The sequence below is a fragment of the Diabrotica undecimpunctata genome, chromosome 10, assembly GCF_040954645.1.
Source record: "Diabrotica undecimpunctata isolate CICGRU chromosome 10, icDiaUnde3, whole genome shotgun sequence".
Classification (NCBI taxonomy): Eukaryota; Metazoa; Arthropoda; class Insecta; order Coleoptera; family Chrysomelidae; genus Diabrotica; species Diabrotica undecimpunctata.
The window spans coordinates 51,122,204-51,140,025 of NC_092812.1; the positions used below are offsets into that span (position 1 = coordinate 51,122,204).

Below are 17,822 nucleotides of genomic sequence, written 5' to 3' on the forward strand. Positions count from 1 at the left end.
TAAGTAATGCTGACTTACCTTATACGTTCCTAAGTTCTTGACTGCGCATGCAAATCTAATATTCCTGCCTGCAGCAACAGTAATGTTCTGAATAACATCAGTGAATTCGGGCTCCTCGACAACCGCTGAAACAAGAAAAAAATGTATAGACAACTATTAGTTGTACATTTTATATCACTTAGTATTCGAAATTAAACTTCACCCATAAGGATTCAGGCCAATAGTTTCACAATTGACGCAGTTTTTATTTTATAACCGCTAATAAAAAACTTCACAGAGTTTAATGAACCTATATTTTTCCGCTAAGTGGATAGCAGAACAGCGTTTGACATGTGAAACAAATGTATTGGTAGGAATTGGGCAAGGTCGGCGTATGTCTTTTTAAATTACCACACAAAAATATCTGGGTATCTAAAGGATGTAAGTTATCAATAACAAAAGAAAAATTCACTGCTTGCGAAAATTGGAATTACATCATTTGGAACATAAGACGTAAGTATCATAAACAAATATTAAAAAGGAGCGAGGGAAGGCTGTGTTTCGTCACGAGTATTTTTTTATAGTATCAAGGAATAAGGACTTTCGTGGCCTGAGTTTAGTAATGGCAAATTATATTTTTGATTTTTAGTTAGTGATCTGGATTTTTTTCTTCCTAACTTTTAGTCTTCAACTGCATTAGACACTTTCAGAAGGAATAGGGCAACGGGCGTATACTCCTGTCAAGTACTAATGATGTTCTTCAAATATCTGTGCTATTTATAGTCGGCGTGTGCTTCTCAGGATCTGTTGGTCGATCCGAATTGATACTAGAATTTCTGTACTGCTATTTTTCAGACTTTCTTTTGTCGATTCAAGTTAATTGAGTGTTTTTAAATTTTGATATCCTCGCTGAATATCTGTAAATGGCAGTACCATGTTCTAATAAGCAACTGAAAAAATATTGATTATTGCACTTTGCAGTAACAGAACATACGACATATTACAGAGCTAGCATGTCTCAGTAGATCCTTTATGTTCTGATTACTAGTCAATCTGGTTCGACCGGATCTCTCCTCTTCTGAAACTTCTGAAGACAACAATGTTCAGAAATCCAATGGGGACAAACTAGGAAGGCTATAAAAGTACATTTGGATTGTCTCGAGGGATTCAAAAGTCTTTATCTGACAGTGGATATATTAAATGGGGCCACAACGGCCATTTTCCATGAAAATTTCTCAAATAAATAAAAAAAAACACAATAGATATAAACAGTGAAACAAGTACTTACAAAAGCGTAGGATATGTGTATGGAGCCTACTGGATAAGACCAAATCCAATCAAGAATGAGATATTTATAGAGAAAAACTGATACGATACAATAAAGAAATCCATAAAGCCAAAAGAGAAATTTCTGCAAACTCAAAAAGAATTCAGTATGTTATTGGACTTGAAAATTATTGGCCAAGGACGGTATTTTTATATGTAAATATAAAAATGATACCACATATTGAAAATAATTATTACGCAAGTCCAATAAATAATATCTTAATAATTACGCTAAAACGTTTCAAATTCTCCTGTTAAAAAGGCATCTTATAGTTGTGTCATCATCCAAAGATACACATACATCTTTGAAAAACGGTTTTGTTGCAAAGACAAACAAATAATTCGCAAAGTGACATGATCTCCATATTGAAGACGACAAGCTCTCAGCGGATTCGAGGGTGGATATCCTTGTCAAATAATCTCCATGATGTGCCTCCACTGCCATAAATATATATTTAGAAAACTTGAACATTGTGTATTCATCGCAGGTACTTACATGGGCGTAGTTATAAATCCGTTTTATTTTAAGAATGAAATTAGGGGTTAAATATTTTACTCGTCTGTCGCAACACACAATACTAAAAAACATCTAGGGCTCAATAATACAGAAACAGCCCCATCATAGCGTAATCCTTTTAATACCGTAGGTATCTGGGATGAATAAATTGTCCCCTTAGAGGGAGTGATACTCGTCGGTTTAACTGTGGATAAAAATACAAGCATATAATAACAGATTGGAAGACTAAAAATCACCTTTAACTACTAGAAAATGACCAAAAGAGATGAAAATCCAGTTAACTTCAGAGTTCATCTTTGGCTCGACAATCCTCAATGGATCCTGCCCTGCTCTAAGATTCGTCGCCATTTAGTTCGGTTTCTGGCAATGTGTTGCCATTTTCTAATCTTTAATATCTCTAAGTCGGTCTCAACTCCATCTAACCACCTAATTCGTGGTCGGTTTCTGTTTTTTCTTCCTGAAGGTGTTCCTATCGTTAGCTTTTTAGCAATCATATTGTCAAGCATTCGTATTATGTGTCCAGCTCATCTAAGTTGCTGTGGTATAATGAACGTTACGACATCTGGTGCATTAAATATTGCTCAAAATCTAGTTTGCTATGCCGTATTGTCAGTGTCATCAGTGTATGCTAAGATTTGTATCGATCTATTGTAAATAGTACCGCCGTTTTTAATTCGTATGTCTGGGACTGACTTTTCCAAGGCAATGAAAGCAAGCTAGAGTATCCTCTTGTCTGACCCGATCCTTTGCCTTAAAGAATCGAGAGTATCCTAAGACTGGCTTTTAAGTTAGACATTGTTATTCTCGTTAATTGGATAAGTTTTTCTGGTATACCAAACTCACGCATTGATTGGTACAGTACTGTACTGTCCTCTTGAAACTGTTATATGCGGCCTTAAAGTCGACGAATAAATGATGATTTCAATGTTAAATTCTAGCTTTTTTTCGAGGATCTGTCTTATTGAATGAATCTGGTTAATTGTTGATTTTTCTGGAGTAAATCCGACCTGGTATTTTCCAACTATGCCCACTGTTAAAGTTATAACCTTTCGTAGAGAATATTTGCTAGTAATTTGTAAGCAGTTGTTAACAGGATTATACCTCTGTAGTTGTCACACTGGAGCTGATCAGTTTTTTTTATGTAACGGGCATCAGACCATTCACACCGCATGGTCTCGTTTTGCTGGGTAAGAAGTAAAAGTTTATGTAGTATTTGTAGCAGTGCGTCACCACCATTTTTGTAGATTTCCTTGCAAATTTGATCAATTCCTGGTGATTTGTTATTTTTAAGCTTTTTAACGGCTTGGGCAACCTCTTTAGTGGTAGGTGGTATTTCGTTTGGGTTAAATAGATTTCAATTTCGATCTGCTAGGGTGTTATCTACTTCTTTGATATGATAGCCATTCAATTTTGTGTCGAACAATTTAACCCATCTGTTCAAGATTAAGGCCGTATTACCTAGGATATTTCGTTCTCCATTACTTCAGCCCTATTCTTTGCTTAAACTCTTTTTGTTTAGATTTCTGTAAAACTTTCGAGTTTGGTTTTAGTATCTTAGCCATTATATGCTTTCTAACTGCTTTTCTTCTATCTAATCTTTTTTCTTCTCTTCTTAGCGGTCGGTATTCCTCCTTTGCTCTTCTGGAGAATCCAGCTTGATTTGTCTTTAGGTATGTCTATTTTGGTATCTGTTGCTTCTTGGCACACCTCGTCAAATGATTCGTTTTGTTTAACTGGTTTGGTTTTCCTCAATATTTCCATTTCCTTCTCAGTTATTAATTTGCAAATTATATGTGTTTATATATATACATATATATATACATATATATATATATATATATATATATATATATACATACATATATATATATATAATATAAAACACGACGTAGTTTCGAATATGATCATACACAAAGTGTGAACAGAAAAAAATTAGTATTAGAACAAAAAGGTATTAGTACCATGGATCAGTAAATGATGCCAAATCACACAAACTTCCAACCACTGGGGGACAACAAAAAAGTAGTAAGATAGCTGATTAAATATAAAATATTGTACCGAAATAAATGCTCCGAATAATAAAGTTCATGGACCGAATAAATAAGAAAGAAGACAAAAAGTTTTGGTTTGTTTGCAATTTCTATATTCTTTTCGAAGATTTACTAGTTCTTCTGGTAGTAATTTTTATGATTATATATGATTAATTGTTTGGGAATTAGCTTTCGTAAATTACTCGAAAATACTTATGCAATATAATGTACTTTTAATGAAATTAAAATAACGGTACCCATATGAAATGCACTTTAATTGCTTACTCACAAATTTTCTAATCGAAAATACTCCCCCAGAACAAAATCAAACTAGCGTATTAAATACATTGTTAATTTTTCCGGCACATTTGCCTCATTTCCCGTTTGCTAAATGGATGTGCATAAGTTTATTTCGACAATAAGTGCCATGAAACTGGAATTCATACACACGCATAATCATATTTCTTGCACGATTGGTTATCCTACTGCTCATTAGCCACAAAAGGTGTTCAATAGCCACAATATGAGCAACCAAAATCAATATTTCGTTTAAAGCTAAATTACCAACTGCTGTAAACTTTTTAAAGTTCTTGTTTATCTTTATCGGCCTATTACATATATATATATATATATATATATATATATATAAATTTGTATATATATATATATATATTTATATATATATATATATATATATATATATATATATATATATATATATATATATATATATATATATATATATATGTAATAATAAAACAATAGAAGAGGGAATCTAAACGCAATGACGAACTTACCAAAACAAGGCAGGAAGTACATTGGATTAACCATAAAATACAAAAAACCATGAAAAAATCACTAAGTCAATCTCAAGACGAAAATTGAAGATACGATAGAAAGAATACGCAGACGATATGGAAAGATAAAGATACGAAATACAAGAAAAAGTAAAAAAAGTATAAAATACAAAAATACTTCAAAAATTCTTTCAAAAAAAGATTTGGATTGGATTGATCCCATACATAAAGATATTTTTAGTTAAATATAGATACAGCTTTCATGTGCTTCAACTCGAGGATACATTCCGTCTATGTTTAACATATTTTGAAGACTAGTATTATGTATACAGATTTCATTTATTTTTTATTTCTACTAAAAAAATTAAGTTTTGGAAAATGGCAAAAAAAGTTGATCAGCCTCTGTTAGTAAATTTTAAATAAAATATCTTTTCTAAACGCATTACGGCAAATTATCGTTGTTTCAACTTTAAAACAGAATCTAGGGTATTGAAAAGATTAACAAATAGAAAGGATACCCCGGAACAAGTACACCGAAATTACTTTTTCTAAAAAAGTTTTCCAGACATCGTTCACTCTGGATTTATCCTCTTTTTAGTAGCTCGATTTGATTTACATATTAAAGTTTAGGTACGTCCTCTTAAATGCTAAAAGTTTTACTTCTATTTTGTAATAAGCTAATTGAAGAAGAAGTTTCAATATAATGATTGTCTCATAATATTGGAAAAACCTTGAACCTAAGTAGGTATAATAAATAATTGGCAATGTTGGGACGAATTGACAATGGACAGATCTGCATTTATAATAATTACACATTCGGACAAAAGTAGAAAAATATTATGACATTCTTTTAAAATCTAGATTGTTTAATTATTTTTCTAGATTACTCTATGCATGATTTTGCACATTTTAATATTTATATATTGTGTTTTAAAACGTTAGAGCGTTTTTACGCAAATAAGATGAGCGTTTTTGACGGCGAAATAAATATTTTTATCGAGTCAATTTTATAAGATTTTGAACATTTCTGTACTGAATTGATCATATCCAGAAATTCCAGAAATTATGGTTGTCTTATTGATCTCAATGGTTAATTTAAGAGAACATCAAACAGTTGGTACTGTTTTATGATAGTATGACCATGCAAAAGGTGGTAGTGCTCCGAAATTGTCTGCATTGTCTGCATCATTGCAGACAGTTTTAAATTCACTAATAAAATTAATAAATGCATCACCCATTTAACAAATACTATTATAATTGACAAGCGTTTAGCTAAATTATTACGTAATTATGACCGTTATGCACCGATATTTTATTGTCTGCCAAAAATACATAAGCCTACATTGAGCATCAGACCAATTTTTTCCTCAATTAACTCCTCAAGTTTTTGACAGAGATCTTGTCTAAATCTCATTATTACAAAATGGATTTAAACATTGTTGATTGATTTTAATTTAGTGAATTCGTCAGTGAATTTCAGTTACCACAAGGGCACATTTTAGTGAGAAATTGATGATGTTTCATTGTTCATTAACTTATCTTATATATATAGGTATATATATATATATATATATATATATATATATATTACATATCTATACATATATGTATATATATATAATATATATATATATATATATATACACATATATATATACACATATATATACACACAACGCAAAAGTCTAGGGTTATTTTTATAAATAGACCTATTTTGTTTATCTGTAATCAACCTAAAAAAAGTAATACAAAATTTATAGTTTAAATTGTTGTTTAATATGTCAAAAATCATAAATTGCAAAAAAACAGAAAATTGGAGCAAAAAAAATATATTGCAAATCAACCATGTTTCACATACCACCATAAAATGTCAAAAATACGAAATATAAACTTAAAATAAAGTATGGCCACTACGTTGGTATATCACAGCTCTACATCTACTGTTCATGCTCCGAATCGCATTGTTAATGTCTGCTAGAGGTCGTTGTGTCCATTGTTCTCTCATAAGCTCTTTTAATTGAAACTCATTGTAGATATTGCCTATGTGGAGTAATTCTTCGTTGGAGCATGTCCCATACATGCTGAATGGGATTCAAGTCCGGTGATTGTGCTGGCCACGGCGATACATCAATACCCTCGTTATCCAACCAGTTTGTTACAATATGCGCGACATGTGGTCGAGCGTTATCATGCATAAAGTCAAAATTTTCTTCAACAGCAGCAGCAAACGGGCGCACAACAGGTTCAAGAATAGTGTCCAAATATTGCTGACTTGTGAGTAAGCCACGTGGGAAAATGAGGTCAGTTCTTCCGTCAATCATGATTCCGCCCCATACCATTAATCTTGCAGCACGATTGCATCTAGATAGAGGTGGACATCTCAGTGGTCGCCGACTATGAAGATTGGCTTCATGGAGACGATTTCTTACAGTACTGCTGCTAATTGTTACATTATATGCAAGCTGTAATTCATTAACCAGCTCGGGTGCTGTGATTGTTGGCTGCCTTCTGGCATTTAAAATTAAATATCGGTCTTGAGCGACGGTTGTAGAGCAACCACGTCCTGTATGTTGCTCGGTTGGACTCCCAGTGTCTCTAAACCGACGCCACAAACGACTTACGACGCTTTGGGAGACACTCAGTTGGTCAGCAACTTGAGTTTGTCGTATACCAGCTTGAAGGAGGCCCACGGCTCTATTCATCTCATCCAACGTTAAATGTTTCGTTGCTTGGTAAAAAGACAATATCTTTAACTCACCTATTAAGCAAGAATGGTATAAAGTGACTAAAATTAAAAATAAACACAACATAAAAATGTCGATTTTTTTGTCCCTTATAAAAAACATTCTAAAACACGTATTGCTATCAGGTTTACAATTTTTTTTTGATCACAAGTGAGTGTCTGTATCAACAATTATAGTACAAGCAAATTTATATGGTCATGAAATTTCTGTCATTGGTATTGTCAAATTATTAAAATATCCTTAGACTTTTGCGTTGTATATATATATATATATATATATATATATATATATATATATATATATATATATATATATATATCGAGAAAAGGAGTACGACCGTCAATCCAATATAAACTAAGGAACACTCGAAGAGTGGTGGGTTTTTCGGTCAAAGTGGAGAAATAAAAGACAAAGAAGGTGGCTACTTCATCTATTTATTGAAGTCGTTTCGCTTTCTGCTCAGAAAGCATCATCAGTTCATCTAAAAAGAACAATATGAAAAACCAAACATCCATAGAGAAGTTATAACATGTGTGGTACCTTAAAAAGACATGTAGCAGTCAATGATATTAAATGTGTAAAAAGCTTACGATAATGGACATTTAGAAATCAAGTTGTATAAACAATTAATTGAAACTAGGTACAGTTTACACATTAACAGACTTAGCACAGCAAAAGAACACGTGATAATCATACATGTATATAAAAAATTATTATAAAAAACTTAAGTAACAAACATTAAAATTGATGTGTAGAGAACTAGAAAGATCATGAGATGCAGTTCCAACAACGTATTATCAGTTAAATTTAATTTTGACTTTAGGTAACATTATTGAATTAGTTAAGATTAAAATATGGTATTTAAAAGTAAAAATAAAGTTACCAGTCTTTAGCTTACTGAGTGCCGTAGGTAAATGACTTAACAGGTGTAACTCCCACGCCAACAACGTGAAAAGACAGTGGTCATGAGGTTAAAATATGACAGAACAGCAAGGCGAAATACCAATCTCTAGTGCAATAGAGCGGTACATTTAAAGAATAATATAAATTTGTGTGACAACTTGTCATTAAAAAGCCAAAAAATGAAAGGAAAAGGTGGTTAAGATCACCATTTTCCCCCCAGTGATTGGTTTAGTAAACCAAAGAACAAAGCATGCGAGGTCAATCCAAAATATCATATATTATAATATCTACGTTGTGACTGGTTAGCCAGCCAACAGGTGAAGTTTATTTCAACTTCCACAGTCCAAGGTTCATAGCATTTGGAACTGTGAATGAAAAAGATTCTATGAATCAGTTTCAATTAAAAAATTTTATTAAACAAGTCAATCAAAAAACAATTACTTAATGTATGTAAATGTGATATTGACAAAATAGTTAATAAAATGTAAGTTGATGAATCTAAGTTAAATAAAGAAATATAGAATAACAATATAGAAAATAACAATAAAACAATTTTTTTCTCGAAATCTCACACATACACAAAAACAAAAATTTAATTAATTATAAGACAGATACTTGCAAGTTAAGCGACATGTACTGTAATATTTTTGTGTATGTACTGTAAGTTCTGATAAACTAAAAAATAGTGAACATCTGTTCGATAATAAAACTTGTTGGCCCTAATAACAAATATGAATCTAAATTAGTGCCGTTTTGCACGTTTTTAAAATACCATGTGTCGTTCTAATGTAATTTATTTCATAAAATAATGATGCAGCAGTACTGCTTTGATTAGTGATCATAACTTAAAACTTTTCGCATCGACGTGTTAGCTTTTTTCTTGCGTTAATAGTAATCAAGAATTATAAATATTTTCAAACTATTCATTGTATAAAACTGCAAATAATTTTATATAGAAGGAATTTTCTGTTTACAAATTTTATGTCATTGCGGACATATTAGCGCTCTTAATATTATTTGGGTGTCGAAGAACGTATAAACATAAGTTGTATGTACACGTTTAGAGTTTTCAATAAAATCTTTACTGCTCTTTCAATTACAAGGACTGTAAGGAAAAAGTTAATGAGTCAGTAAGCCAACAGCATAAGTTGCTTGTACAGAATATCGAGTGGTGGACGTTAAAAGATGAAAAAGAAAATCTATTCAGCAAATATAGAAGATCTATTCAGCAACAAAAATAGCAAAAGATCTAATGGAACATGAAGGGAAGTCCTAATACAAATAGGAGGAATGTAGATAAATATATTGTTAGAGATACTTCTATTAAAATACTTGAAAAACCTTGAGAAAAAAGTTTACGAATAAAAAAACCTGGTGGTAGTCAATTGAAGTTCAAGAAAAACTAAAGGAGAGAGAAAACTATATAAACAATGGCAAGAAAACAGGTCAAACACAGATCTTCAAAAACTGTACGGTCGCTAAAAAGGAAGCTAAAGTAGCAGTAGCAAAAGCTAAAGTAGAAACGTATATATATCTAAACGATGAACCTAATAGCAGGATAGGTGAACCAAAGATATAAATAAAATGGCAAAATAGAGATCAAAAAAAGCAAAAGATTTTAATCAGATTAGATGTATCCGAAATAAAAATAATAAAATACTAGTTCACGAAAAGGATGTCAAAAACGATGGAAAAAGTATTTAAACAGTATACTAAATAAACAATTTGACAGAAAACCGACGAACGGAAACTATAGCTATAACAAAATAACAAGCACTTCAAAAAATAAAGACAGATAAAGCAGTTAATATAATTATGGAAGTGGAATAAATGCCAGACGCAAATAAGATATATCATAATGCACAAACTATATGGCCGTAAAACTACTTAGTTATACCATGAAAATATGAGAGAGAGTAATTGATAGACGGACACGTGAAGAAACCGAAATGTCCGATAATCAGTTTGGCTTTATGCAAGGCAGATCAACAATAGATGCAATTTTTATTATAAGACAGGTGATGGAAAAATTCATGAATAAACAAACATATGCTTATATGATGTTCATTGATCTTGAAAAAGCACATGATAAAGTTTCTCAAGAGATTCTGTGGTGGGCGGATAATAAGAACGGCATTTCCGGTGATTATGTGAAGATTGTAAGAGACGTGTATAAAGGAGTAACAATTAGTGTTAGGACAGGTGTGGGAGAGACTGATAAATTTCACGTGAAAGTAATACGTATCTATGTTTATTCTCGTTAGTGTTGGATCAGATAACAGTGATTATACAATTAATACAATTTGGCTGGTTTTACATACATAAGTTTCACAGAAAAAATAAAAGTGACCGAATAAAAAATGAAATGAACAATTTTGTAAAATATATTAACAAAAAAATTTATAACAAAATAAAAAGCACAAAGTCAAAGGTTTTTTATTAATAAAGCAACTCACTAATTTTCTCTAAAATTTGCTAATAAATAGACTTACACTGTTAAGTTTTAACTTTGAGGAAGAAAAACTAATTATACAAAAAACAAGAAATATAATTCACACTTCCAGTTATACCATACTATTCCTGACGGTTTTGCGTCTGGATTAATGAAGTATCCTTATATTATCCCCGTTAGAAAAATCTTGCTTTATTTTTATCTGGGTTTTAAAATTACGAGTCATGTTCAAGCAATTCAGACGTGCTCGAGGCAAATTGATTGAATTTAATCTCGAAAAATGAGGTTCGTTTTTGTAGATACGATGCTTTTTCACAGGCTACTTGATGTAATTTCATAAATTGACGAATTACTAAATCCAAACAATTAGGATATCTTGGATGGGTCAGTTGCGCTTATATAAATACAAACCAATTACTAGTAGCGTAACATAAAATGATTAGTTAGGAAGAATCTGTAATAACTATTTTCAGATCTTCGTATACGTTGATGACTTGGACATTATAACTAAAACAAAAATAGAAAGCCATGGTCGAAGGCAACTATAATTCCAATCGTTAAATATAATAAACCAAAAGTTTATCCAAACTACTATTGCCCAATATTACTCAGGTGCTGTACCTGCAAACTTTTAGAAAAACTACTTAATTATCGTCTTAAATTGCATCTCGAAAACAATAATATAATAAGCATTAGACAAGCTGGATTTCGTACAGGTATATGCACAACAGACAATCTAATAACACTTCAAGCTATACTTGAATCGTTTCTGCACAACCAAAATTTATTGCCATGTTTTTGACATAAGAAAAGCTTTTGACACGACATAATGATATTTTATATTAAAAACATTTCAAAAATGGAATGTTCACGGGCATAAATGTTGTCCTTTATTAATATTTTTTTTACTAACATAAATTTTCCGAGTTAGAACCAATGGATACATCTACACTTACAAGCATATCTTCAACAAGGAGGCTGCTCCGATATGTACCAAGTGCAACACTCAATTATCAGTGAAACATGTAATAATAGAGTGAGTATACCAGAACGAAAGGATCGCGTGTGCCCTTAGTGACAATTTAAAAAATGTACTGACTTTAAATTTAACATTAATTTTGAATTATCTTAAAATAACTGAACTATATACCAAATTGTAAAGTATTATTATGTAATACGTATCTTTCTGTCTGTGCATATCTCCCCGCCAATAATCATTAGTGGTTGATGCGGGTATATTTGTGTAAGAGTATATTTGTGCTTTACTATACAGTAAATTCTTTTCTACTATGTTACTAATAATTACTGCTTTGAAAGTATGTACCTTTGAAATTTGAAAGTGTAGTAAAACATGTATTTGAATTGTAAGATAAATTCTTTATATAAAATTGTAGACTTTGGATCGAAAGCCGTTTTCAAAATCTGAATTAAATTAAATATTTCGATTTAGCGAAAAACACTAAAATAGTTTCCAATATTCCAACAAATGAAATAAAAGTAGCAGGAGAAAAACCAAAAAGCCTATAAATTAAAAATATAAGAAAATAAAAAACGAAATAGGTATACGATGAAAACAAACCGTAAATAAGTATTTCTGACTATTTGGACGTCATCAGTACGGTGCAGCCAAGTTATAAAAAGGAGCATGTTATGATGACCAAATGGCCAGAAATACGTATTTACGGTTATCTTTCATCTATATACCTATTTTGTTTTTTTTTGTTTGCCTGTTTGCGAGACAAACAGGAAATCTGTTTGTCTGCCTGTTCCTGTTTTGCCATTATATATATATATATATATATATATATATATATAAATATATATATATATATATATATATATATATATATATATATATATATCTTTAATAAAAGTTTAAATATCCAAGACTCAGATATTAAATAAAATATAATGCAAATGAAATTTAAATTCAATCTAAGTACTATTTTAAATTTAAACAATACTTTTTTATTAGTAAATTACTGAATGCATAATATTTTAGATTTTCAAAATTAAAATTTGTTTATGGGTAATACCATAAGGCCTCTGTTATGAGTCAGTTGGATACAATCTTAACTTTTATAAACAGAATGCATCCAAATATCACTTTTAGAACAATTAACCATATAGATAATAAATGTAGCTTTTCCATTTTGATAACACGTCACAAGCAGACCCCACAATGCATAATAATTCAAAGAATCCATATCAACATCAATTAAATTATAAAACAAATATCATTTAATAATTGATTTAATGTTCTTATACTCGATAAAATGATTCTCAAAAATAATACCAATAATTGAACATTTAAATGTAGTTTATGTAGCAATAAAAATAATATTAACATTAGTAACAATATTTATTAAAAAATTAAAAAATATATACCTCCTTCACTTTTAATATCTAAAGTAGTAAATAATTTAATATGTAAATAGAAATAACAAACAGGAACATTAAGTAAATCATACTGTACACAATAAATTTAAGTTAAAAGTTAGTAACAAAATAGGGATGCGTCTGTGTATTTGTAATTTCTCCAACAGAGATTACCGATCTGTTGCTACGTAAGTCGGATGTTGGGGATCCTACCTCAAGGCCTTCCAAATTATATCAATACAATGTAGTATACAAGACTATCAATATAAAAATATCGAGAAAAAGACAAAAGTTATGGCTTGTGAAGGAAACTATCTCATAAGAAAAAATATTAACTGGTGATTATCCAGCAAACAACTGAGTTATTGTAGTTACCTAAGGTGTTACACAAATTTTAGGAAAAATATTGATAGATACGGGGTGATTGATTAATGTGGGGAAATTCAATAGTTCTGTTACCGTAAAGGATACAAAAAAAGTTATTAACAAAAATTACAGGCAGCTTTAAACTCCACTGAGTGCCAGTTAAATATTTTTTAATGGGACACCCTGTATTAAGCTTAAAATCTGATCCACTTCTTCATTACAGAAATATAAAGTTGCAATCTCTGTTATTCTGATTATTTAAATCGTTATAACCAATATTACATGAAAATCGCATTAAGTTTAACTCCTTGTATAATTAAAAAGGAGTATAGCAGCAATGATCTATTGCCATCATATTTTTTTAAAATAATAACATTAATAATATGCAATAATATAATTAACATTAATAATATTCATTAAGTCAAATACCAGGTTAAGTCAAAATACAAGTACTTTATTTTGTTGGTAATTTTAAATGGATCACCATGTATTTGTATCGAGAAGTATACTTATTTACCATAGTTTACTTTTTATAAAGCAAGTTATTAGTTTTTTAGGTATTTCCATTTTTCTATCAAAATATTAATTAGGTAAACAGGTTTACAGAAATCCTAGCCACACCAACACATATTTAAATTACCCTACTTAAAATGCATTCAGGAAGAAAAAACCTAAAGAAAAGCCCTAAAAATAAAAGCTTTAACAAGAAATTATTGCTCATTATTATTTATAAAAAAGGAATTCCGTAAAATTGAAGAAAAAATACCATAAGCATTCTAAGAAACAGTCACAAGAACGGATTTAAAGATGACAACAATACTATATGTAAACGGTTAACCAGAAAAATTAAAAAGGATAGAAAACAAGTACAACATCGCATTCCAAAATAAAACCGAACAACATACAAGAGAGATCAAAGAACTAAATCTATAAAATACCCCGTGAAAGCAACAATTTCTATATGGGAGAAACCGAAGGACCATATAGCATCAGGATAAATAAACATGAAACATACACCAAAAATAAAGACTTTGGCAATTCACACATTGTGCAAGCATGCATGGGAAAATGAGCACAGAGTACATAGGAAAGATGCATTAAGAGTTATGAAAGAATCATGCATGAAAAAGAGAAAAATCAAAGAAGCAGCTGTCATCCTACTTAACGGAGCCAAATGTGTAGCAAACCCATCAACAGAGACACAACATCTACAATTATACATAAGAAATATATAACACATAAAGCATATAGATATAATACATAAAGACTTAATACATAAACAAATAATACACAAACACACAAAACAATCAGACTTTGATATTATCATAAGGGTACAATCACCACTCTTAAAATTTTCGACTAAAAGTATAGCTACGAGTATTTGCCTAAAAGATCGAGCCCAAGTAAGTCAACCCGTCAATTTGGAAACAATAATTTTTTTTGAAAAAGATTTCAGGAGTGAAAATTAAAACGTCAAATAACAATTATAAAATGTAATTTAAAAAAAATCCAAACTATAACAAGTTCAAATAATTAGGAAATAACACTAAATGATAAGTGGGAGGGGGATATAAAAACAAAACACGAATTGAGCAGGTCAAAAACATTTACACAATATACAAAAATGTATACACTTAATACGCGAGTCATTATTGCTTTTATACCTTCCATACTGTCTACAATCATCACTGTATCGTCTGTATATCTGAAATTGTTGAGACTCCGTTAACTAGAATCCTCTTTTCATCGTATTGGTTTAATTAGACGCAATTTTAAAGGTTCCGCTTCTAGAAGGAAAAGGACTTAATTACAAGCAGCATGTTTTGTGTGCCAATTAACAGTAGAAATGTTGTATTAAAATTTAAGATGTGTTAAAACTGAAACCTATATATTAGACTAGCAACAAAATTAAACCACAACCACTATTTGCGGAGAAACAAACCACTTTTAAATCTTGCGTATAACATGAGACGAATACTTGTCAACTCTGTCCATGTATTGTCGAATCCTGCAACTTTTTACTTCAAGAGAAAATAACGAAACCCTTTTTTAAACGAAAAAGAATTATTCACGAATTTGACGTGGGTCGAATGTAACAAGCAACTTTACACAACAAATGATGCTGACATCCCATTATCTGTCTCTGCCTACCATATTTCGAGAATGATGTCAGAAATTCTATTATGCAGGTCAGAACTGTTATACACAATATAAAACATATTTCCCTCTACTTTGTTCGGTTAAAGTTAAAGTGAAAAAGCAGAACTTAAAAAAAATTATTGTATATTTATAATAATAACTAAATTTTCAAAAACGATCACAAGAGGAGTTATAATAATATGTATATTTTTGTAAATATTTGTTTAGAAAATCTATTTAATAGTTTATTAATCGATAATAATATAATGGAATTAAAAGTATTACAAAAGAGACTACAGTCCCAATCTATTGCATGTTTTAATCAGTATTATCCTTCTATTTGTTTAGTAGATGATACAGGAGGATGTATTTTTTAAACTCATGAAGTTTGTATGTTTGTTGATTATTCACACATTTGATTTTTAATTCTTGTTCTTTCTCGTTTTCAATAAAAACTTGTGTACCACCTTTTTGTTGGTCGACCTATAGGCCTTCTACTCTGTTCTACTGGGGATGTAACCTAGCTCGCGTCCATGATAGAATAGAACACGTGCACCATGGGTAATGCTAAATGAGCTAGAGTGTGTACAAGCCAGTACAAATATCTTATCCCAGCTAATTATTACGAGGAAAATGGAAACAATATCAAACACGACTGGGAAATACGGGTCTTCTAAGAACTAAATGATCAAAAGCCTTGGAAACATTAGCAAGATTTTTCTGCTAAATTAAATAAAGGAAATTTGTACTAATAAAGTAAAACAGCTTATGTAAAATTTATGATTGTGCTTGTGTAGGAATCACTTAACACGACGTGTATGACGTTAATACGTATGTTGGAATTAAACATTGAATCAATTTACTTAGTATTTACAGACATTCTCGATATTATTCATTTGGTATAATTGAAGGGGGTTGGGAGAAAACCATGGATGTCACCAATTGGGTGAAATTAAGTTAAATACGTTACTCTGTAGATTTTAACGAATACTATCGCATTATTCCTTCATAGATAACGTTGAATGTTTAGAGATTTTCAGCCTTTTAAATTGACCATGTCGGGAGAAAACGATATTTGTCCACGCATAATTGGGTTAAAACAATGATTGTAACCCAAGCAATATCACTTGCCACGTCGGCACGCTGCGTGGTAAAATATTTTTCGGTTGATTTGTAATACACACGTGTTTAGATACATGATCCAACCGTGAAGAGCAAGTCTACGGCCTTGAAGCGAAAGATAGGTAAATACCTTTTTATAAACTCTGTTTTATGATATCAAAAAATATAAATTTTCAGAAGAACAAAATGGTACCAACCAACACTAGGCCCTTCAGGACTGAAGTCTGTAAGATAAAACACAAATCAAGGAAGCAGAAAATCAAGTAAAAGCTAAAATCTTTTATTGGTAAGATCGATTTTTTAACTAAAATATTTTATTTTGTTTTAGATGAAAAGCAGAGAACAAAATAGCAAAAACAAAGCAGGAATAATAATACTGTGACTAAACGCCTTTACTTGGTGACATCCATTGTTTTCTTCGTTAAAAAGTGGACATTACGCGACTAATTTTTTATTTTCTTAAAAACAATTTAGCTCTTATCCTTTGTTTACATTAGTTTATATTATCAATACATTTTTCTATCATTATGTTTATCTTTAATACCTCCCAACACATTCTTTTTTATCGTAAATAGTCTTATAACTTTAAAATTCGTTTTTCTCAAAATCATTTCTTGATGACATCCATGATTTTCTCCCGACACCCTTCAATTAAGGTAGAGAGTCTAACAATTAATAATATCGACAAAGTCCCAAGCTAATCATAATCCGATCACGTAATAATAATAGCACAATATGATATGAATAGGTTCAACTCCACAGTCTCCAGCTAGTATTTGATGCAAAATACAAAAGCACATTTATGTTTTGTAAGTCGAAATAATTGAGATCAGTCACTTCGGTGATCAAGAAATGTCTATAATATGTTTTTCAATCACAATACCGATCTGTCTTCCTGAAAATGGTTCCCGAACACGTCTGTGTCGAGACCTTGATGAAATTTTAATAAAGGTAGTTAGAATAAATGCACTGTTTGCTTAGAAAAGTTCATAAAAGGGATTGTATCAGAAATCATCAACACAGTGATATAGAATTATTACGATATCAATGATGCATATAACTAAACAT

The 17,822-nt window shown here is 30.7% G+C and overlaps 1 protein-coding gene across 1 annotated transcript in view; it reads right to left on the reverse strand.

Annotated features, from left to right (window-relative positions):
- Positions 1-17,822, reverse strand: part of LOC140451811 (lachesin-like) — a 264,100-nt gene that overhangs the window by 67,310 nt on the left and 178,968 nt on the right. The window contains exon 2 of the mRNA XM_072545679.1: positions 19-125. The gene's annotated coding sequence lies outside the window, so the exon portion shown is untranslated. The remainder of the gene's footprint in view (positions 1-18; positions 126-17,822) is intronic.